Here is a 25,021-nt window from a genome sequence, read left to right on the forward strand (position 1 = left end):
ACCTCATCCGAATGACCTGAAATTTTGCACACACGTCACAAATGACACAAAGGACCTACTCCAATTTCCAAAATTCCATTCCGACCCTGATATCAAAATTTCCACTACTAACCAAAAAGTGCCAAATTTTTAATTTCGTCAATTCAAGCCTAAACCTTCCACGGACCTCTAAAATACATTTCGATCACACTCATAAGACCCAAATCACCTAACGGAGCTAAACTAATCATAAAAATTCCAATCCGAGATCATATACTAACAAGTCAAAACTTGGTCAAACCTTTCAAATTTTCAACTTCAAATTGAGAACTGTTTTTCCAAATTTATTTCGATTACCCTGAAAATCAAAATCGACGATTTACATAAGTCATAATACATCACAGGGTGCTAGTCAAGCTTGATAACTGGTGAGCGAAGTGAAATTTCTCAAAACAACCGGTTGGGTCGTTACAGAGCTAGTGTGAGACGAATTGAATTGCAGCAATATCTCTGAGCTTTGTGATGCCTTTGAGAATAGTCAGTACTCTGGTTGTGACGCTTATGCTCAATTTTTGACTCTAGGATAAATACCTTAAATTGTGGCTTCTTATATTTGCTTAACTGCTTTGATTGGAGTGTCGTGATTGCAAGTGTTTTGTTTCTGCTCTATAATGCCTATTCAAGACGGAAAATGAATTAGAACTTGTTGGTGTATCGTTGTCCTTGCGAAATTGAAGTAGTTAAGTGATTTTACATTCAAAGGAGTCGTGGTATGCATAAAAGGGAATTGACTCTTGACTTAGGCTTGATGTTTGCTTCTTACTTTCTTATTCATGTTTAGAGCCACAGATTTTTAGTGTAAGTGCGTAGCTGATGACAAATGTTTGCTTGGATCAAGTTCGTTTCGTACTGTGCGAAAGTTATTTGCGAATGAATCTTGTTTTGCCAGTATATCTCAATATTAGTGTAAATTTTGATGGTGTAAGACCCCCAAGATAGAGCTCAAACCTCACAGCTAATCTCCCTGAAATCAGCATCTTAAATTCGACATAACCCAGCCAAAAGCGCAGCTGAACCTCGTCCCAAAACCCATCGTAGTTTCAGCCACAAAACTTGCCTGAAATATCCATGAAATAGTCCGGAAATCAGCCCCTCACACCTCTAAAAGAGCTGCAATTCAAGCTTCATTCCAGCCACGTAACTCTTCGGTTGTATTGCTAAGTTCTGTTGCTACACACTTTTATGGTAAATCTTTTGATTCTTAAATCAAGTAATAATGTACAACTATGTTTGGTGCATAGATGTGTAGGGGGAGCATGTTGTTTTAGTCTGGTTCTGAATTCGAAATATAGCTTATATCAAATTTACTTTGTTTGTTTTTAATTTATGGAGGATCATTTGTTCCTTATCTGAGATTTAATTAGATTAGAAGTTGAGCCTTTGTTTAAATTTTGAAGTGTGATTGTTGATTTGCTGCATTTGTGACTCGATGAGGTTCTTTTTTTAAAAAAAAAACACTGTCTCCATTTAAGTTTTAGGTAATGGGAGTTCACGTTGTTATTTAAGCTTTAAGGAAATTGATCACCATTCTTGCACATTCGTAGTTTTGTTTTAGGCACGTCATTAAATCATCACAACTACGGGTTCGGCTCCCGTGACGTAGTTATGATACTAAATTTTAAATTAGTTTTAAATATGAATATCCTTAATTCATTTAGTTGAATAGTTTTGAGTCGTGTCATTCACACATTTGAATCATACAACCAATGGCCCTCATAATTTGTAGCTTAGATACTAAAAATGAATCTCGTAGTTTGCTTTAGGGCCGCAACTAAATTATTACAACTACGGGTACGGTCTCGTGACATGGTTGTGATACTTAGTTTTTTTTATTAAATATTTGTGGGAGTAATAAGATTTGCCTTAGCATGACGTAGTTGTGATGCTTAATTTCCAAATTCGGGAGTACATATATGTGACCCGGCCACAATTTAATCTTTTTAAATAAAATAAGCACGTTGTGGATCGTGGGTACGGTTCCCGTGACATGATTTGCAAACGTGTAATCAATAATTAGTCGTATAACAATTGGATTATTAAGAGCGGTTTAAAAGGAATAAAATGCACATAGGTTTCAAAGATGTTTTAAAATCAAATAATTAGGCCAATATTAATAATTGAGCGACCGTACTAAAATTACGGAATCTGGGAATGCCTAACACCTTCTCCCGGGTTAACAGAATTCCTTGCCCGGATTTCTGTGTTCGTGGACTATAAAATAGAGTCAATCTTTCCTCGATTCGGGATTTAAATCAGTGACTTGGGACACTATAAATTATCCCAAATGGCGACTCTGAATTCTTAATATAAATAATCCTGTTTCGATTGTCACTTTAATTAGAAAAACTCCCTTATACCCCCTTCCGGGGATAGGTAAAAAGGAGGTGTGACAGCTCTGGCGACTCTGCTGAGGATTAAATTTAGGATTTAAATTAATTTGAAAAAAAAGGAGAGAAAAGAAAACAATTGAAAATTAAAAAGAAAGGAAATTAAATAAAAAGGTTGTTTTAACTTTGGGCCAGTTTGTTAGCCCAAACAACTAAATCCCAAATCCGTTTAACCCAATTCCAGCCTTACCCAACCCGCCTGGCTGACCCGACCCATTCCCAAATATACACACGCGAATACAGACTCACAGAGCCCTGATCTCCTAAAACTCAAAAAACGGTGCACTGTTCATCATCCTCTTCACCTTAGATCCACGTCCAAACTCGCCAAATCTCATGGCGAGTGAATACAAACTCACAACCACGCGTTCCCTCCTTCTCTCCTCTTGCCATTTCTAACGGTTTCTGACACCAAAGATTCTCTCTCCTCTCACTCGCCCAATTTTGAAATATAGCACGCGATTAGAAGGTTCTAGAGAACGATTCGTTGGATGAGTGTGAGGCGTTGGATCGATTTCACTCAATCCAATCCTCACATTCATCAGGTGTTCATTTTCAAGAGGGCCCTATCTGATTTCTTGAAGAAGAGAAAAAATCGGGGGAGGTAAGGATATAAGGAATTTTAAGAGAAGTTAGAAAGGGGTTGGAGGATGGGTTCTGAGTTTTTTTTTTGGATTTATTCTTTCTGTCTTCTTCTCAATTTCTGGAAAAAACGAAAAAGAAATTTTCCAGTTCTTTTTGTTTTTTCTTAGTTGGCTTCCAAGAATATGAAAATTCGAAAAAAAAAGTTCCATTTTCCTTCTATAATTTCCGTTCAAGTGAAGTTGATTTAAGCGAGTTCATCGCTGTTGAGAGTTGTTGATGTGTCTTCCGTGGCTGCTAAGTCTTGTTTCTCTGCTGTTGCTTTGTTAGGATTTTCACTGCTGAACATTTCTTGTATTCTGCTCCTGGAAGTAGTTGAAGTTTTGTGCATTCAGGTGTATTTCTTCTCCTGTACTACTTTGTTTAGATGGTTTAAAACACGGTTGTATACATGTGATTTTTGACCCTCCCCAAGATTTTTTATATTTTAGCATGTAGATATTTAATTTAGGCCTAATATAGCTATTTTAATTAATTTGTCTCTTTTACTTTATTTTATTACAAGAAAATAAAAATTACCAAAAAAATTGTTTTATTAATATTTTTGTAGTCATTTTTAATCTTGAAAAACACAAAAAAATAGTTTATTTTAACAGTCAGTCTTATTTTAACGGCTATTTTACTTAAGTAGGACTAATTAATAAATGAGGTCGTATTTTAGTCTCGTTCGCGGAGAAAAGAATACAACTTGGGCTTGAGCAACTCATTTCTAGGCCTAATTTTGGACCTAACCCATAATTCTCAAGCCCATAATTCCTAGGTCCATACCCCTAACCCAATCTCTACTCCTATATAATAGTACCTAATGCCTAAATAGTGACATACACCTAAAAACCTATACAAAAAAAAACTTGGATCCGCCGTTTTTTTGGACTGAGACCCCCCCTCGGTTTTCTCTTCTTCTTCACAGACTTGAAGAAAGCTTCAGCAGCCATAAACAACCCCATCCCCACGTAGCTTCTTCACCTTCTTCATGACAAAGCCAACGAAAAAACCCATTCCACACCTTTAGAGAAGCTAGCGGCTGAACCTTCTCCAAACGACCACTACAGCCGCTACCAGAGTCCGCCAGAAAGCAGCAGCAGCCAACGTCATTCTCGACCAGCTCCATCGGCACGGCTACTGTACCTCTCCCTCGTTACTGTCACACACCACCCCCTTCTTCTCACTCCCTTCACCTTATAGTCGCTGCTCTGTTTAAGCTTTCCGAGTTGGACCTGAGGTTTTTTCTAGCGAGTTTCGAGTGCGGTTTGGAGTCGAGGTTCGAAGCTCTGTCGAGGCTATTTGAACTCCGTCCTGACGTCCTGTCCGCCTTCAAGTTGTAGCTGGCACCATTCTTCTGTAATTTGAACTTGGAAAAATTTTATATCAATAAACTGAAGAAAGTTTATTTCAAAAAGGTCCGTCATGTTCTTCCTTAACAACTCGCGTGTTGATTTCCATGATGCCTCGTATGTCAATGTTTTAGTCATTTTATTTTTGATTTTAATGTGTTGTCCTATCTGATATGTTTATCCATGTTAGGAGAACTATTGTTTATTACTGTTATTTGTTTCATTAGAAATTTTGTCATTTTGCTTTTCTCGTTAGATTCATCTTAGGAGCCGTAGAATAATGGTACGAAGGAGCTAAGGTTAGATGATTGCTTTTTAGAGATTTTCTTGGAGCTTAACTGGCCAACTTTTGGGGTGGGATTCGATCTGCTAGATTAAAATAATTAACGAATATCGTTGTTGCTTTAGGCGCGCTATTTTTAAATTAATTTCCTAAAATCCGGGTGTGCATTTCATGTGACCCAAATCTAAATCTCAACAACGTTAAACAAAATGTGTCGCAGACCGCGGGTGTATTTCATGTGACGTGGTTCAGGGCGTGTTTTAAATAATGTTGAATCTTCCTAATAATTAATTAAAGCGGTTATAAAGTTGAAATTGATCCATATTTTAAAACATGTATCTAAATCAGATAATAAACCGATTATAATAGTTGAGCGACCGTGCTAGAACCACGGAACTCGGGAATGCCTAATACCTTCTCCCGAGTTAACAGAATTCCTTACCCGGATTTCTGTGTTCGCAGACTGATATACAGAGTCAATCTTTTCCTCGATTAGGGATTTTAACCGGTAACTTGGGACACCATAAATTATCCCAAGTGGCGACTCTGATTCTTAATAAATAATTCTGTTTCGATTGTCACTTTAAGTTGGAAAAAACTGCCTTATTATACACCCCTTCCGGGGTGTAAGAAAAGGAGGTGTGACAGCTTTGGTGACTCCGGTGGGGACCATAACCCAGAACTTTGGTTCAGGGTTCAAGAATTCGAGCTTAGAATAACTGTTATACTTGGCTTTATTTATTATCTGATTTTTTACATGTTTGAGCCTAATGTGCTAAATGCCGCTTTTTACCGCTTTAATATTGTCTGAACTGTATGTAAATTGTTACGAAACCCTCTTCTCTCTGAGTCTTCTAAATCATCTGGGAAGTGTGCACTTCGTGTGACTTCTTTTCTGTTAGAGTCATATCCCAATTTTAGAACTTCGGACAAGTTGCAAAGCCGGTGAAGCTTCTGTATTCCCGGTACGCTGCCCCTCCTCGACTCGAGCTGTCCGCTCGGGTAAGCCAGGTCTAGAACAATACACCTAGGTATTTAAACCTATAATAACATAGCCTCATGCTAGATCCCTAGTAGGAACGCTTGTTCGCATCACGTGCATTTGACTTTGGGGACTCAACACAGGGGCTGGGTCCGTCTAGGACAAGTGTACCCAAATTAAAAGACCATCATGATGCATCTTACGTGCTACTTGTGTATCTGTTTGTTTCGGCTTGCATGTTGACTGGCTTCTAGAATAGGGAAAGAAAATGAAAAAGAAAAAAAGAAAAGAAAAAAGAGTGAGATGTAAGTATTTGAATTATCCTGAAACTCTACCGAAAGTTTTAAAAAAGAGACAGAAAAAATCATTTCAAAATAAGTCATATTTTCCTGTTCCGTCAAAACTGGCAGAACTACGCGAGTCTGATTCTCACTGGATGTGAGATACGTAGGCGAACCTCATCGGTTTCGGTCCCCAATTTTCAAAAATCCAAAAAAATTCTTTTACTTCCTTCTTTAGAAAAGTTTTTCTTTAAGACCCCAACTTTTAAAAATACAAAAAATATTTTCTTTTAGTTGCTTCTCAAAATCAAAAAATACAAAAATATTTTCATTCTTCTTTCGAAAATTAAAAAGAAAATTCAAGATTCAAAAATACTTTCTCTTTCTTTAGAAGTACTTCTTTCCTAACTTCAGAATAAAAATCCATAAATGCAAAAATATTTTTCTTTCTTCTTTAGAAGTTTTTCTATCGAAATTCCAAAAAAAAAAGCAATAAAAGTTGAAATTCAAAAAAAAAAGGAGAAAAAAAATCTTTCTTCTTTAGAAGTCTTTCTTTGCAAAAATGATGAATAAAAATCAAAATCCAAAAAATATTTTCTTTCTTCTTTATATGTCTTCCTTTCGAAAAGTTCAAAATCCAAAAAAAGTTGGTTTATTTACTTTATTCCTAATCTTCCCGAACTACGCAAGATCTGATTCATGTTCCCACATGATATGTAGGCAACCCACATCAGGTTCGATCACCATTAAAAAGAAATGCAAAAAAAATGAAGAAATGAAAAAATATTAATAATAATAAGGACCGACTGAGTCTATTCTAACATGTTTTGTTTTGAATTGTGAAGAAAGTTGAGGTGGTCGGTTTGTGGTAAGCTGGAAACATAAGATCCAAGGAAAAATGATAACTGATATCGAAGCTGTTACAAGTGCTCAAGAGACTCAGGGTCAGAGGGTTCAACAAGAGTCTACTGTGTTTGAGAAAAATAGAATACTGAAACAGCAAATGACCGAAATGTATCAAGCATGGGCCAGTGGTCAAGGACAGCCTCGTCATGAGTCACAATTTGCTACACAACAAGAGCAGTACCACTCTCCTAAGTACCACTCGTACTCGTTTGATCTTCTTGCAAACATTGAGAAGCCTGCCCGAAAGATGGTACAGGAAGAAATGACCCAAAAAGTGAAAAGCCTAGAACAACGGTTGAAAAACATGCAAGGGTTGGCATGTCAAAAGAGTGTTGCCTTCAAAGATCTATGTATGTTCCCCGATGTCCACTTACCGCCTGGTTTCAAGACTCCCAAATTTGAAAAGTATGATGGACATGGAGATCCCATAGCCCACCTGAAAAGGTATTGCAATCAACTGAGAGGTATGGGAAGAAATGAAGAATTGTTGATGGCTTATTTTGGGGAAAGCCTTACGGGAGTAGCCTCTGAATGATTTATGGATCAAGACACGTCTCGCTGGTATGTCTGGGATGACATGGCATTGGCCTTTGTCAAACAGTTCCAATACAACATTGCCATTGCCCTAGACCGCAATTCCCTTTCAAACTTGAAGAAGAAACCAACTGAAAGTTTCAGGGAATATGCCATTAAATGGAGAGAGCAAGCAGCTGGAGTTAAGCCACCCATGGACGACCACGAGCTAATCACTGTCTTCCTTCACGCTCAAGAGCCAGATTATTTTCAAAACATGATGTCCGCAGTGGGAAAATCCTTCTCGGAAGCAATCAAAATGGGAGAAATGGTAGAGAATGGTCTTAAGACAGGTAAAATTATAAGTCAAGCAGTTCTTAAAGCCGCAACTCAAGCTGTCCAGGTTGAATCTGATAATTTCAGTGGCACAAATGAGAAGGATGAAGAAATCATGATGACATCAGGGTCGAGAAGAGGTCCTTGGAGAACATCTCAAAGGTATGAGCAGCCTCCTCAAGTTTTCCATGACTCCCCTGAGCAGTATTATCCACCTCAGAACCCTCAATACTCTGTCGCTCCACCTCAGTATGTTGTCCAGCCACCAAAACACCCCAGAAGGCGAGCACGAGCATCACAAAATCTCCAACAGCCTCCACAAAATTTTCAGGTGCCCTATAACCCACATCCAAGCCAGAGGTATAAAAGGGAACAAAGGTTGAAATATAATTTTACACCAATAGGAGAGTCCTATGCAAGCTTATTTGAGAAGTTAAAGCATTATGACATGATTGCACCTATTCCTCCAAATCATGTGGACCCACGTGCGAGAAGCTTTAACCCTTCTAAAAGGTGTGAATTCCATTCCAACGCCCAGGGGCACAATGTTGAAAGCTGTCGGAATTTGAAAAAAGAAATAGAAAGGATGATCCAGGAAAACCTGATTGTGATCCAAGGTAGTGACATCCAAAATATCGTGCAGAATCCTTTACCTGCACATCATGATGCACACTTTGTGGGGATGATGCCTGGTGACATGGAGTATGAGAATCCTCTCGGGAACTTGCAAACTGAAGTTAATGATGTTGAAATTGGAGAAGGCTCTACTGATTCTGATAAGCAAACTTGTGGCTAAATGCCGAGCCTAGCAATTGAAAAGTCATTCCCTCCTCACTAGGAAGAAATCTTGGTAGCTTGTTTTGATGTTTTTTCTATTATCTGGATTATTTCAGGGTTGTGATCCAGATTTTATTTGTTTATTGAGTCAAACCCTTCTATCCCTCCATTCTGTTTATGTGAGTCTTGTCTGTCTGTTATGTTGCTATTTTCATTATTCGGGTTATTTTAGGGTTGTAACTCGGATTTTAGGTTGCTTGTTTAGTTGTAAAATACTTTCATCCTTTACTTAATAAAATACAGTTTGCCCTTTTGTGTCATTCTGTTCCTAGTTCTTTTCTCGCTAGTTCTAATGATATGACATGCATGCATAAATTTTGGCCAGATCTTAGGAACTGATTTAATTTGGAATTCGATAACTAAAAAAATACTTTTGAGGATGAATAAAGAGTTGGAATACTTTGGAACTAAGGTCGAGTAAAATTCATCTTCAAATCATTGTGAAGATGGGATTTAAGGATGTTTAATCAATTGAAGTTTGTTGGAAAGTTTGTCACTAAGGGATGACAAAATGTCTTGTGACCACGGCACACCAAGAAGACAGACATGTTCGTCAATGTTGTGATCGCGAAAGGATACAATGTTTGACGTTCTTGAGGTTGGGAGACCCTTTTTCTGCTACCCAAACACTTTATATCCTTTGCTACCTCTTTTGAGCATGTGTTATTTTCTTTGACTATCCTCTTTTGGAATCAAGTATAGACTCAAAAAAAAAGAAAAAAAATCCATGTCCCAAGAGTACAAATTGGGGCAATTCTTAGAAAGTTAAAAAAAAAAGAATTGTCAAAGGTCCATGCCCTCAAAAATAGAAACTGGGGCAAACAAAAAAAAAGAAAAAAAGAAAAGAAAAAAAAGAGAAAAAAGAAAAAATAAGAAGAGAAGCAGAAAGAAAGATGAAAAATAGTTTAGGCCAGATGTTTAAACTACGTTCGACCTGATTCCTTAAAAAAGGATACGTAGGCAGCCTCACGGTTCGGTCCAACCAAATAAGAATTCAAAAAAAAGAAAAAGAAAATAAAAAATTCAAAAAATCCCCAATAGCTGAAACTGGGGCAGAGATTTTATTTCACTTTCGAAAGAGCCGATTCCAAGAGTTGTAAGTCTACAACCCCCTCATTTTGAGTCAACTTTGATCCGTCATGCCGACCCTTCTTTCCAACCTTATCCAAAAACCTTCCAAATAAAGACCTCCCGATGCGCCTTCAAGAATTCCGAGAGAAGCATGCACTGAGCAACGATTGTCACGTGAAATAGAACACGGTTAAGTTGCCCACACAAGAAAGCAACAAAAAGAAAAAGAAAAAGAAAAATGAGAGAGTCTTACTAGTGAAAACCTTCACGGGCACTGTAAGGCGACGATAAGCAGAGATGAATAAATGAGAGAGACTTATCGGTAAAAACCCCTGGGGCACTACTTGTCGAAAATGAGTCGTGAAGCTGATGCGAAGAATTGGCATAAACAAGCCCGACTTCAAAGGTCATAAGAATGGTAAAAGGGAAGATTGGATTAGTTTGGTAGATCGGCCGTTAAGTCCAAAATGCATGTCATGATCATTAAGGCTAGTTATCGGGAAAAAAAGAAAAAAAAATTCTTTCTTCTGTCTTTCCGACAGGGACATTTCTTGTTAATACTTGTTTCTTTGCACCATTGTGTCCTCCACTCTGGGTCAATCCTTGTCAAAATAAGCTAGAAAAGATTTCAAAACTGCTACCAGCTTTTCAGTAGCACAAAGTGAATTTGGCCAGCACACTCAGTTATTATTGTCAACATGCCTTGAGGATTCATGCAAAGGCTCCCCTTAAAGACTCTTGTCAACCTACTTGGCGCAAGTAAAGATAACCGGTGATTCTCTCCGACAGACAAATTGCTCAAAAGCAGGAAGTCATTCAAGATATCGGAAAAGGTCACCTAAGAAAAGATTTCCAATTGGGGTAAGGCTGTTTGAGCTGCAAATACAAATGGTACTGGTGTTAAACAATCAGAGTTGGTCCAGAACAAAGGTCTTTTGAGACCGACTCAAGCTGATTAAGCAGAAGCCAAGCTGCCCAAGACTCAAGGCCACAAACCGACCACCATTTTCAAAACTGATAAATTTTTCTTTGTATAAAACAGGAACAAAGCGGTGCAAGGAAAGTGATTCAAATTGAGAGAAAAAAAGAAAAAAAACAACAAAAAAAAGAGAAGAAAAAGAAAAGACGAGAAGAGCCGACAAAGGGAAGTTTCTCAAATCTTTGCCTTTATTTGTCTTGCTATTTTGCATAAAATCTTGCCATTGATCTTCATATTATTCCTCCTAGGATAAAAAGTCCTAGTCTGATGGATTTTCCTGCCAATATAAATCTTAGTCTGATGAATTTTTCTCCTAAGATAGAAAACCTAGTCTGATGAACTTTCTCCTAGGATCACAATCTTAGTCTGATGAATTTTTCTCCTAAGATAGAGGACCTAGTCTGATGAATTTTCTCCTAGGATCAAAATCTTAGTTGGATGAATCTTTCTTCTAAGATAATAAATTAGAAGACCTAGCCTGATGACTTTTCTCCTAGGATTAAAATCTTAGTCTGATGAATTTTTCTCCTAAGATAGAAGACCTAGTCTGATGAATTTTCTCCTAGGATAGAAATCTTAGTCGGATGAATCTTTCTCCTAAGATACCAAAAAAACAAAAACAAAAAAGAGAAAAGGGACCTAGTCTGACGAATTTTCTCCTAGGATAAACATCTTAGTCTGATGAATCTTTCTCCTAAGATAGAAAACCAAGTCTGACAAATTTTCTCCTAGGATAATTTGAAAAAAAAAGGAAGTCTGAATTTGAAAAAAAGGGGAGTCATTTTTTAGTATTCTTAAGATTATCAATGTTTAGTTTTCCTGAAATCAGGAGGGCCCGCCTAGAGAATAGGGTCAGTTTTTACTTTAGTCAAACTTAGTTTATAGTTTTACTAGTCTATTTTTAGTTTACTCTCATCATTGCATCAATAGTACGATTGGTTTACAATTTTGCTAACAACTCACAAATCTTCATAGTGCAAACTGGGGCAGAAAAAAAATTTCTTTTGTTTTGTCTGTTTTGTTGTAATCAGGCACCCACCTGGAGAATAAGGGAAGACAACTCAAGTTTCTAGGGAAAGCAGTGTTGAAGGAAGACAACTCGAGTTTCAAGGGAAAGTAGTTTCGAAGGAAGACAGTTCAAGTTTCAGGGAAAAATGGTTCAAGGTGCAAGGGAAAACAGTATCAAGTAACAAGAAAAGACGGTTCAAGTTCAGCAATCAGGCGCTCACCTGGAAAAAAAAAGGGAATTCAATTCAGAATGCAATTCAGGTCAGCAACAAAAGAAGCTCACATAGAATGCGAGTCAGCAGTCCTAGATGATCAACAGAAGTTAGTCACAATCCAGAATAAAAAGAAAAAAAAAAAAGAAAGACAAAAAGTGAATCCAAATGCAGAAGTTAATGAAAGATGTGAGCTGCTCAAGACAGTGCTGAGGTCACAAGCTTTGCATGTCCCGTCTTGGTTTGAAAAGCTGAAGAAGATTGAACCAACACCTGCGGCTGGCAAGCATCAAGATTCATATCAGAGTCCGTATGAAGAACCAACCAAGACTCAAGATCAAGCTTCAGAAGACTCACAGATTGGAATCTTGTAACTCTTAGCTGATAGGCTTAGTTAGTCTTTTTCATTCTTGATTTTTGATGTAATAACGGAATCGCGGACCGGAATCTCGACGGAATGGCACCTTGACCGGCTCTCCACCTCGGTACTCCATCATCTCACTCACTTATGAATTACACGTGGCCTGATTCCTTTATAGCCAAGGATATGTAGGCAGCTCAGATACCAGGGCTCGGTCACATTCCCCTTTTCTCTTAGTTTTGGTCTCCTAAATAAGGGTCGGATCAAAAAATCTGTCTTGTCGTTCTTTGTCTGAAAATACTTCGTCTCTCCAGTTAAAGAGGGGCAGCTGTAGACATGTGATTTTTGACCTTCCCCAAGATTTTTTATATTTTAGCATGTAGATATTTAATTTAGGCCTAATATAGCTATTTTAATTAATTTGACTCTTTTACTTTATTTTATTACAAGAAAATAAAAATTACAAAAAAAATAGTTTCATTAATATTTTTGTAGTCATTTTTAATCTTGAAAAACACAAAAAAAAATAGTTTATTTTAATAGTCAGCCTTATTTTAATAGTTATTTTACTTAAGTTGGACTAATTAATAAATGAGGTCGTATTTTAGTCTCGTTCGCGGAGAAAAGAATAAAACTTGGGCTCGAGCAACTCATTTCTAGGCCTAATTTTGGACCTAGCCCATAATTTCCAAACCCATAATTCCTTGGTCCATACCCCTAACCTAATCTCTACCCCTATATAATAGTACCTAATGCCTAAATAGTGACCTACACCTAAAAACCTATACAAAAAAAACTTGGATCCGCTATTTTTTTTGGACTGAGACCCCCCCCCTCGGTTTTCTTTTCTTCTTCACAGACTTGAAGAAAGCTTCAGCATCCATAAACGACCCCATCCCCACGTAGCTTCTTCATCTTCTTCATGACAAAGCCAACGAAAAAACCCATTCCACACCGTTAGAGAAGCTAGCGGTTGAACCTTCTCCAAATGACCACCACAGCCGCTACCAGAATCCGCCGGAAAGCAGCAGCAACCAACATCATTCTCGACCAGCTCCATCGGCGCGACTACTGTACCTCTCCCTCGTTATTGTCACACACCAACCCCTTCTTCTCACTCCCTTCACCTTACAACCGCTGCTCTGTTTAAGCTTTCCGAGTTGGACCTGAGGTTTTTTCCGGCGAGTTTCGAGTGCGGTTTGGAGTCGAGGTTCGAAGCTCCATCGAGGCTATTTGAACACCATCCCGACGTCTTGTCCGCCTTTAAGTTGTAGCTGGCATCATCCTTCTATAATTTGAACTTGGAAGAATTTTATATCAATAAACTGAAGAAAGTTTATTTCAAAAAGGTCCGTCCTGTTCTTCCTTAACAACTCGTCTGTTGATTTCCATGATGCCTTGTATGTCAATGTTTTAGTCATTTTATTTTTGATTTTAATGTGTTGTCCTATTTGATATGTTTATCCATGTTAGGAGAACTATTGTTTATTACTGTTATTTGTTTCATTAGAAATTTTGTCATTTTGCTTTTCTCATTAGATTCATCTTAGGAGCCGTAGAATAATGGTACGAAGGAGCTAAGGTCAGATGATTGCTTTTTAGAGATTTTCTTGGAGCTTAACTGGCCAACTTTTGGGGCTGGATTCGATTTGCTAGATTAAAATAATTAACGAACATCGTAGTTGCTTCAGGCGCGCTATTTTTAAATTAATTTCCTAAAATCTGGGTGTGCATTTCATGTGACCCAAATCCAAATCTCAACAACGTTAAACAAAATGTGTCACGGACCGCGGGTGCATTTCATGTGACGTGGTTTAGGGCGTGTTTTAAATAATGTTGAATCTTCCTAATAATAAATTAAAGCGGTTATAAAGTTAAAATTGAACCATAGGTTAAAACATGTATTAAAATCAGATAATAGACCGATTATAACAGTTGAGCGACCGTGCTAGAACCAGGAACTCGGGAATGCCTAATACCTTCTCCCCGGTTAACAGAATTCCTTACCCGAATTTCTGTGTTCACAGACTGATATACAGAGTCAATATTTTCCTCGATTCGAGATTTGAACCGGTGACTTGGGATACCATAAATTATCCCAAGTGGAGACTCTGATTCTTAATAAATAATCCCATTTCGATTGTCACTTTAAGTTGGAAAAAACTCCATTATTATACACCCCTTCCGGGGTGTAGGAAAAAGGAGGTGTGACAACGGTTAAGAAGTTCAGTCCTGATTAAGCTGAAATTTATGCATTGTCGATGTGATAAGTTGCATTTTGATGAAATATGTGGTTCCTAGCAGAGCATGAATCTGCGACGCCTTTACTCTCGAATTCTTGTTGTTTGTTTCATTAGTTTGCTTTGTTTGGTTGAAGCTCGGCTAGTTGTTAAAATATTAGCTGAATCTCCTTCTAGCGACGTGTTCTGTTGTGATTTTTTATGAACATTTAGTATACTCTTCTCAGTTGGAGCCCGAAAGAGTGCTGGAAATAAGTGTTTTTTTCTGCCTGTTGATAATCTAGTCTACGCGCATGTTGCTCTAAACTTGCTGTTGTTCCTTGTTCTGTTGTGTCCCTATGTCAACTGATAGCCCTGTTTGATCGAGAAACAATTGGTGTTGGAATTCATGTGTCGAAAGCTAGAGTAATTGTGAACATTAATCGTTTGGTGTAAATCCTATGTGCTTGAGTTGATAATTTTATTAGACCTGAAAGTTTAAGTTTCAAGTTATACGATTGATGAAGAAGTACAGGTGTCTGGGTCTGCTTGTTTGTTTCTTTTAACCTAAAATGTGCATTTGTGTGACAACTTGTTGTTTGATTAAGCAAGATGTTCCTTATTTGGTATGATAATAGCTATACCCCTGTCTTGTGTTTTTTTTTATTGAAAGATTAGCTCCTCCTTCTGAACATGAATCATTTTAGACCCCTCTGATTCAAGTCGCTTGTAGGCTAAGTTTCGTGAATTAGGATTTCGAAAATGGTCGTTGAGCATGGAATTTGGTGCTCGGCTTGATAGTTTCACTTGTACCCTTCTACTACTAGATCTCTTTTGCATTCTATTTGGTTTGTCAAGGTACTGTTAGGTTCTCATTTGTTGGGTTTAACTGATTCTCATTGCGAAATCTTTGGTGTCCTTTGTTAAGATACGCATAAGTTTTATTTCTCTTTGGTTATGGTTTAGGCGAGATTTCAGCACCCACGTTAAAGGCTCAATATGATTTTATCTTGGATTTTGCAAATTTTGCAAGTATTTTGTTTCTGCTCCGTAATGCCTATTCAAGACGGAAACTGAATTAGAACTTGTTGGTGTATCGATGTCCTTGCGAAATTGAAGCAGTTAAGTGACTTTACATTCAAAAGAGCCGTGATATGCATAAAAGGGAATTGACTCTTGACTTAGGCTTGATGTTTGCTTCTTACTTTCTTATTCATGTTTAGAGCCACAAATTTTTAGTGTAAGTGCGTAGTTGATGACAAATGTTTGCTTGGATCAAGTTTGTTTCATGTTGTGCGAAAGTTATTTGCGAATGAATCTTGTCTTGCCAGTATATCTCTATATTAGTGTGAATTCTGATGGTTTAAGACCCCCAAGATAGAGCTCAAACGTCACAGCTAATCTCCTCAAAATCAGCATCTTAAACTCGACATAACCCTGCCAAAAGCGCAGTTGAACCTTGTCCCAAAATCCATCGTAGTTTCATCCACAAAACTTGCGTGAAATATCCATGAAACAGTCCGGAAATCAGCCCCTCACACCTCTAAAAGAGCTGCAATTCAAGCTCTATTCCAGCCATGTAACTCTTCTGTGGTATTGCTAAGTTCTGCTGCTACACACTTTTATGGTAAATCTTTTGATTCTTAAATCAAGTAATAATGTACAACTGTGGTTGGTACATAGATGTGTAGGGATCATGTTGTTTTAGTCTGGTTCTGAATTCAAAATATAACTTACATCAAATTTACTTTGTTTGTTTTTAATTTATGAAGGATCATATGTTCCTTATCTGAGATTTAGTTAGATTAGAAGTTGAGCCTTGGTTTAAATTTTGAAGTGTGATTGCTGATTTGCTGCATTTGTGACTCAATGAGGTTCTTTTTTTAAAAAAAGAACACTGTCTCCATTTAAGTTTTAGGCAATGGGAGTTCACATTGTTATTTAAAATTTAAGGAAATTGATCAACATTCTTGCACATTCGTAGTTTTGTTTTAGGCACGTAATTAAATCATCACAACTACGGGTACGACTCCCGTGATGTAGTTGTGATACTAAATTTCAAATTAGTTTTAAATACGAATATCCTTAATTCATTTAGTTGAATAGTTTTGAGGCGTGCCATTCACACATTTGAATCATACAACCAATGGACCTCATATTTTGTAGCTTAGATATTAAAATGAATCTCGTAGTTTGCTTTAGGCCCGCAACTAAATTATTACAACTACGGGTACGGTTCCTGTGACGTGGTTGTGATACTTAATTTTTTTTATTAAATATAAGTGGGAGTATTAAGATTTGCCTAAGCTAAATACAATTCTTTTCCTAAAATAAATTGAGGTGCGCCATACGCAAATAAAATCCATAACATATGGCCCTCACATAAATACAAAAATATTAAATAATTGTCATAACTACGGGTACGGTTCCCATGATGTAGTTGTGATGCTTAATTTCCAAATCCGGGGGTACATATATGTGACCCAACCACAATTTAATCTTTTTAAATAAAATAAGCATGTTGTGGATCGTGGGTACGGTTCCCGTGACATGCTTCGCAAACGTGTAATCAATCATTAGTCGTATAACAATTGGATTATTAAGAGCGGTTTAAAAGGAATAAAATGCACATAGCTTTCAAAGATGTTTTAAAATCAAATAATTAGGCCAATATTAACAATTGAGCGACCGAGCTAAAACCACGGAACCTGGAAATTCCTAACACCTTCTCCCGGGTTAACATAATTCCTTGCCCGAATTTCTGTGTTCGCAGACTAGAAAACAGAGTCAATCTTTCCTCGATTCGGGATTTAAACCGGTGACTTGAGACACCATAAATATCCCAAGTGGCAACTCTGATTTCTTAATATAAATAATATTGTTTTGATTGTCACTTTAATTGGAAAAACTCCCTTATACCCCCTTCTGTGGTAGGTAAAAAGGAGGTGTGACATGCATTATTAAAGAAATTGATCCTACAGCTACGGCCGCAACTTTTACACCATTTCCAACTTGTAGATTAACTTCTCCTTTCTTTAGTTTCCTACTTATCTTGAACCCTTATAACATATTGCAGATGTTATAACCACTGTCAGTATCTAATACCCACAGTGAAGAATTAGTAGTAGCTAAATAAACCTTGAAAATATTTTTCATTAATGTCTCACCTTGTTACTTGTCCTTTAGAGTTGCAAGATACTCCTTGCAGTTTCTCTTCTAATGCCCTTTCTTTTTACTGTGAAAACATTCAGCATCATATACTGACTGCAAGATCAAATCTTCAGAAATCTCTTCACCAAGCTTGTACCCCAACTTCTCATGTTCTTCGGTAAGAACAATCATATGATTGGCAAGGGGTCCAACTAGAGAGTTTTCAATGTCCAACTGTGTATCAATCATCTTCTTAAGATATTCAATGATTGCAGTTGGATCCATATTCTGATGTTTCCTCTGGAGTTCAGAACTCATAGAGCGAGAATGATGTGTTTAATAGCAAGGCATTCTTCCAAGTATTTCTGATAAACCTTGGTGCCTTGAACATCATTCTCTGGTGGGATTATCTTTGCAGGCTTATCGATCACATCCATGAGTTTTTCATCCATGAGAACAATTCTCAAGTTTCTATACGAGTCATCAAAGTTTGGTCCTACCAACTTGTTGGTCTCAAGTATTTCACGCAGTGATATAATAGACATATTGAGAGATCTAAAATATAGAAAAGAAAAAGCAATAATATAAGAACATATTTGCATATATCATAAAGACGTGGACTTTATCTAAATGATATTTCCACTAATTATTTTAAACTATTTACCCTCATTATAGTTTATGAAATCTTTATTTCTGTTAGTGGAGTAAAGGAATCCTTTAACAATATGTATGAGCCCCTTGGAAGTCAAGTCGTTTCTCACATATATTTTAAAGGTAGGTACTCTTACCAATTGTATCCCCATATAATTTCCTTAAATAGCTCTATGTCAAATAGTCCCCTGGTAGTCAGTTCGATCCTATTGGCATAGTTGAGTTCAACCATCATAATAGCAAAGAACTTATTAAATTTTATACTCCCTCGGGTGGTCCAGGAGTCTAGTGTAAAATTGAATAATTATTTCAATTCATACATCTAATGCAATAAATAATTTTAACATATTCTCGAACTATAAGTCTCATGGTAGTCAGGTCGCTCCTTATAAATAAAAAATAAGTAAAATTATTTACCTTGATGGATAGCTCTATAATAAAATATCTTATATTTTATTATTTAAGAACTCAAATTTTAGTAGGAGAGAATTGTTACTAAAATAATTTGTAATAACATGAAGATCAAATCTTTTATAGCATGTGAATTTAGTTCAAGTTGTCTACATGCTTAGTCCTAAAATAATTTACATCACATGTAATAAATAATTCAAAATTATATAATGAACAAGCACTTGACATAAAAACGAAATTCGACATCTTCTAACATGTTTATCTTATATATCACATATATCACAAAAAATAATCCATGTCAGAATATTATTATTAATTAACATCTCATGAACTAATAACAATTAAAATAACAGTAGAATCCAATAACCTATTATAGATTACCATCGTATCCAATACAAAATTTCAAATTCAAGTTACGAACTATCTCAATAGTTTAACTTATATGAATACATATTTTATTCACAATAAAGTAATATCAATCCATATGTATTCAAACAATTTGACTATTGCACAAGACACATGTATTATGGTTTGAACTCTTAAAATATAATCTTAAAATATTTTGTAAATAAAATTTAGACACGAGAAACCATGGCTCTGATACCACTGAAGGATTGCGTATAGATGTTCATAACATGCAGCGGAAGACAATAACAATCATATGCAGATCTTTTCATGTTTAAAATTTATTTACATGTCAATAGATCGGATCTAAGACGTACCTGGTGAAGAAAGTCTCGTTTCAAATTCTTCGATAATGCGAAGACTCTATGCGTATCCACACAGAGACTCACCCTTGCTATCAACTCTTTGAATAATGAAACACGCGAACAAATTGATTGAAAAACTTGTGCTGAAACTTTTCTCAAAAATCTCAACTCAAATTAGAAGAACAAGAAACACTTTTCTTGTAATTGTATTTTCTCTCTTGACTTTGTATTGCAATTTCACTTTCACAAAGTGGTTTTTATTTTCAAGAAAATTACGCGGAAAATTTTCTCCATCATCCTTTTTATAGCATCACCTATAAATCCTTTTTCTATTTGGTTGAGGTAATGATTTGCTTTAGGTAAAAATTTATTCAAAAATAAACTTCATGGAATTTCTATGAAAATTTCGAATTCCCACTTATTTGGTAACGTGAGGACTGCCAAAATTTTATAGACTATGCATATTCAATTCTAAATTGGATTCTAATTTATAAACCTTTTATATTAATAATTTTCTAATTGAAAATTGCAAATCCTATAAGTAAGCAGCTTGCCGTATCGTTTAACAATCCAATTCCAAATTGGATTTCATGGTTAAGTCTTTAAATAATATTTGTATATATCCTATATATAAAAATATCAATTATGACGATTAAATATATATCATATATATATCTCAATTAAGAGATACAATTTAATTTTCTATTTCAAATAGAAAACTTTAATTTATTCACAATATTAATTATATTTTCTGTGCTAGCAAAGAGTATAATAATATTTTATTTGGATTAATAATCAAATTATTTGACTAATTAAATTCTTTAATTTAATTATCAAACAATAAAATAATTAACCCTTTAGCAAAGATCAAAGCACTCGTTAGTGTGCGACCCATAGGTTCAATACTAAACTGGTAGCAAATTGATCACATCAATATACTAATCAAAGGTGGCATCTAGCAACACTCCTTAACGACCGGATAGAATAAAGAATATAATTTACTCTCAAGAACCAGTAGAAGAATAATGTAGTAATTCCTTCTATCCTTATTGTCACACCTTTTTTTACAAACCTCACTAACCCTCTTAAAAATAAATAAAAGATTTAGTAAAGCTCGAAAAGGGTTTTCAATTAGAAAGTGACAAAAATTTGTGTTTAAAAAGATTAACTTAGAGTCGCCACCTGACATTGGTTTCGGTGTGCTAGGTCACCATTTTTTTAAGAAATAAACTTTCCTTTTAAAACACTTTGGACTCCGAAACTAAGTCTGCACCAGAGATTCGGGTAAAGGGGTTCATTTGACTCGGGGAGAAGGTGTTAGGCACTCCCCAAGTTCCGTGAAAGTTACGGTTGCGTACTCGATCTAGTTGGCTTTTAAAATATTCAATTGAGGTAATAAACATAGAAAAGGGAAAGCAAACACGAGAGAGGCTCGAGGTCGTTCCCGCCTAATAAAATAAAAATAAAAATAAAAATACTATGAATTCCACTTTGGGCCTCCAAATACAAGTACTTCGGGGCATACCCCAGATAAAATATATACAAATTACGCGAGACATTCCCCGGATAAATTTAACTAAGGGAACGACTTCTCGCCTCAAAATTAAAAAAAATCCTAAGCTTGCCTACCCAAGTAAGGTCAGCCTAGGCATGTTCCTAGCGATTAATTTAACTAAAATAGATAAAACAATGTAGAATCCATGCAATATCCAAAGTTCTTTGGCTTCAACACATAAAAAAAATTCCCTTGTTAATTAAACCAAGACCAACACGTGTTATGCACATTTGGTATTTCCCTGCCCATCTGCTTTAATAATTCATGTCACTAGAATTTATCCTACTTCAATTCTTACCCAACAAATACAAATAGGAATGAAGCAAACAGACAATCCATAACTAAACATTTATCACATGAATTTCAAGTAGTAAGTAAACTAGGCACAAATAAGCATAGTAGAGAAATTAATTAAAATAGTGCTGAAATAATGTCAAATTTAGGAGGAAAAAGAGAAATGGTCCTCGATTAATGTGGGAACTTCTCCAATTTTAATTAAGAACTCAGCAAGATGTACAATAAATAATCCGCTCCAATTGAATTATGACTGAACCATAATCGGAACTCGGATCCGTAACCTCGAACGACGACCTCACTAGGAACTCGACTGCAAGTAAACTTATTTTCCCACCATCTCGCGATTACATATAGCTTGCTTTTTTAATATTTGATTAAAGTGACTTATAATGTTTAATCGCTTCAACTACCCCCAGTCCATTTTTAATTCCCTTTTTCCCTTTATCTGCTTCAATTTCTCATTAGTTGGTATAAAGACCACATCCTAAAAAAAACTCCTTCATATTGTAAATAGGAACCAAAGTCGAAAAATCACTGGAAATTCAAGCCGGTTTCGTCCCTTTTGTTCGTTCCTTTCTGCTAGTGCAGATTGCATCTCCTTCCCGTTATATGTGTGCGACTCACTCCTAAAATAAGGAGGGGTCCGGCTGTTTTGGGGTTAAAGTTACCGTTGATGGGAGATATAGGGTTTTGGGGTTGAAAAATGGAGAAGAAAGGTGTTGTGCGGCTGATTCATTTTTTGGGGGTGTTAGTTTCGTGGCCTTTAGGGTTTAAGGTCTTGTGTGTTTATGAAGAAGAAAGGTTAGGGTGGAAGGGTTAATTGGGCCAAGAAGATTGGGCTTGGAAATTTTACAAAATTGGGCCAAGAAAAGGTTAAAAATTCAATTTAAATACCTACAAAAATATAAAAAAAACTCTTAATTGATTTTAATAAATTATTATATTTAAAAGTAAAACTAAAAATTAAAGTTAAAACTATTTTTTATATTTTCAAAGATAATATTAAAATAAAATAGATTCAAAGTAATATATCCTTCTAAAAATATCTAATACATGAATTAAATAGAGACATATGGAACTATTTTTATGTAATTTTCAATTTTGTGATAAAAATAATATAAAAGAGTCAAACTTAATTGAAATAATTATATTAGACCTAAACTAAGTATTTAAATACAAAAATATGTAAAATCTTGAGAAGGGTCAAAAATCACATGTCTACAGTTGCCCCTCTTTGACTGGAAATACGAAGTATTTTCAGACAAAGAACGACTAGACAGGTTTTTTGACCCGACTCTTATTTAGAGAGACCAAAAACTAAGAGAAAGGAAGAGAATGTGATCGAGTCCTGGTATCTGAGCTGCCTACATATCCTTGGCTATAAAGGAATCAGGACACGTGTAGTTTAGAAGTGGGAACAGTGATGAAGTATACCGAGGTGGAGAACTGATTGAGGTGCCGTCAAGATTCTGGTCTACAGTTCTGTTATTACATCAATATCAAAAAAATAAAAAAGACTAACTAAGACTGTCAGCTATAAGTTACAAGATTCCTATCTATAAGTCTTCTGAAGCTTGATCTTGAGTGTTGAATGGTTCTTCATGCAGACTTTAGATCAGAACCGTGACACTTGCTAACTGCAGGTGCTAGTTCATTCTTCTTCAGCTTTTTGGATCATGACGGGACATGCAAAGCTCGTGACTCAGTCATGTCTTGAGCAATCCTCATCTTATCTCCACTTTTGCATTTTGGATACTTTTTTTTTTCTGGATTGAGACTTCTTCTTTTGGTCATCTCAAAAGGTCGACTCGCATTCTTGAGGCGAGCTTTTGCTGCTTCTAACTTAAATTGAATTTCGCAATGACTTTCCTCGTTCTTTAGGTGGGCGCCTGCTACAGACTTGAAACTTGAAACGACTCTGAGACTAATTCTAAAATGTCTTCCCTCGTTCTCCAGGTGTGTGCCTGCAATCAAAACAAACAAAATTTTCTGCCCCAGTTTGCACTAGGAAGATTTGTGAGTTATTACCAAAACTGTAAATCACCTATGCTATTGATGCAATGATGAGAGTAAAACTAAAGACTTGACTTTGACTAGCAAGTGCGACTGCTAAGAAATAAACCTGAATGACCCAAACTAGGAAGTGTGTCTCCTAGATTTAAGATTGAGCCTGAAGAAAATTATAAACTAAGCTTGACTAAAGTAAAAAACTGACCCTATTATCCAGGTGGGACCCCTAATTTCAAGAAAACTAAAGATTAATAACTTAAGAAAACTAAAAATCCATCCTAGAAGAAAATTCATCAGACTAGGTTTTAATCTTAGGAGAAAGATTTACCGGACTAAGATTTTGATCCTAGGAGAAAGTTCATCCAACTAGGTCCCTTTTTTGTTATTTTAGGAAAAAGATTCACCAGACTAAGATTTTGATCCTAGGAGAAAGTTCATCAGACTAGGTCTTCTATCTTAGAAGAAAAATTCTCCAGACTAGGTTTTCTTATCTTAGGAGAAAAATTCATCAGACTAAGATTTTTATCCTAGGAGAAAATTCATCAGACTAGGTTTTCTATCTTAGGAGAAAGATTCATCAGACTAAGACATCAATCCTAGGAGAAAATTCATCAGACTAGGTTTTCTATCTTAGGAGAAAAATTCATCAGACTAAGATTTCTTATCTTAGGAGAAAGATTCATCAGACTAAGATTTCGATCCTAGGAGAAAATTCATCAGACTAGGTTTCTTATCTTAGGAGAAAGATTCATCAGACTGAGATTTTGATCCTATGAGAAGATTCACCAGACTAGGTTTTCTTATCTTAGGAGAAAAATTCATCAGACTAAGATTTTTATCCTAGGAGAAAATTCATCAGACTAAGTTTTCTATCTTAGGAGAAAGATTCATCAGACTAAGACATCGATTCTAGGAGAAAATTCATCAGACTAGGTTTTCTATCTTAGGAAAAAAATTCATCAGACTAAGATTTCTTATCTTAGGAGAAAGATTCATCAGACTAAGATTTCGATCCTAGGAGAAAATTCATCAGACTAGGTTTCTTATCTTAGGAGAAAGATTCATCAGACTGAGATTTTGATCCTATGAGAAGATTCATCAGACTAGGTTTCTTATCTTAGGAGAAAGATTCATCAGACTAAGATTTCGATCCTAGGAGAAAGTTCATCAGACTAGGTCTTCTATCTTAAGAGAAAAATTCATCAGACTAAGATTTCGATCCTAGGAGAAAATTCATCATACTAGGTCCCCCTTTTTTTATCTTAGGAGAAAGATTCATCAGAGTAAGATTTCTATCTTATGAGAAAGATTCTCAGACTAAGATTTCTATCCTAGGAGAAAATTTATCATACTAGATCTCTTATCTTAGGAGAAAATTCATCAGACTAGGTTTTCTATCTTAGGAGAAAAATTCATCAGACTAAGATTTCGATCCTAGGAGAAAATTTATCAGACTGGGTCTTTTTGTTATCTTGGGAGAAAGATTCATCAGACTAAGAGTTTGATCTTAGGAGAAATTCATCAGACTAAGTTTCTTATCTTAGGAGAAAAATTCATCAGACTAAGATTTTGATCCTAGGAAAAAGTTCATCAGACTAGGTCTTCTATCTTAGGAGAAAGATTCATCATACTAAGATTTCGATCCTAAGAGAAAATTCATCAGACTAGGTCTTTTTTTTATCTTAGGAGAAAGATTCATCAGACTAGGTTTTGTATCTTAGGAGAAAAATTCATCAGACTAAGATTTCAATCCTAAGAGAAAATTCATCAGACTAGGTCTTTTTGTTATCTTAAGAGAAAGATTCATCAGACTAAGATTTTGATTTTAGGAGAAAATTCATCAGACT

The 25,021-nt window shown here is 35.9% G+C and overlaps 1 long non-coding RNA gene across 1 annotated transcript; it reads left to right on the forward strand.

Moving 5' to 3' along the window:
- The first annotated feature begins 3,808 nt into the window (after positions 1-3,808).
- Positions 3,809-12,444, forward strand: LOC142170776 (uncharacterized). Its single transcript, XR_012700321.1, has 2 exons — positions 3,809-4,468; positions 11,622-12,444. It is a non-coding gene; the product is annotated as an uncharacterized LOC142170776 (long non-coding RNA).
- The last annotated feature ends 12,577 nt before the right edge of the window (positions 12,445-25,021 follow it).

This window comes from Nicotiana tabacum, chromosome 16 (genome assembly GCF_000715075.1).
Source record: "Nicotiana tabacum cultivar K326 chromosome 16, ASM71507v2, whole genome shotgun sequence".
Classification (NCBI taxonomy): domain Eukaryota; kingdom Viridiplantae; phylum Streptophyta; class Magnoliopsida; order Solanales; family Solanaceae; genus Nicotiana; species Nicotiana tabacum.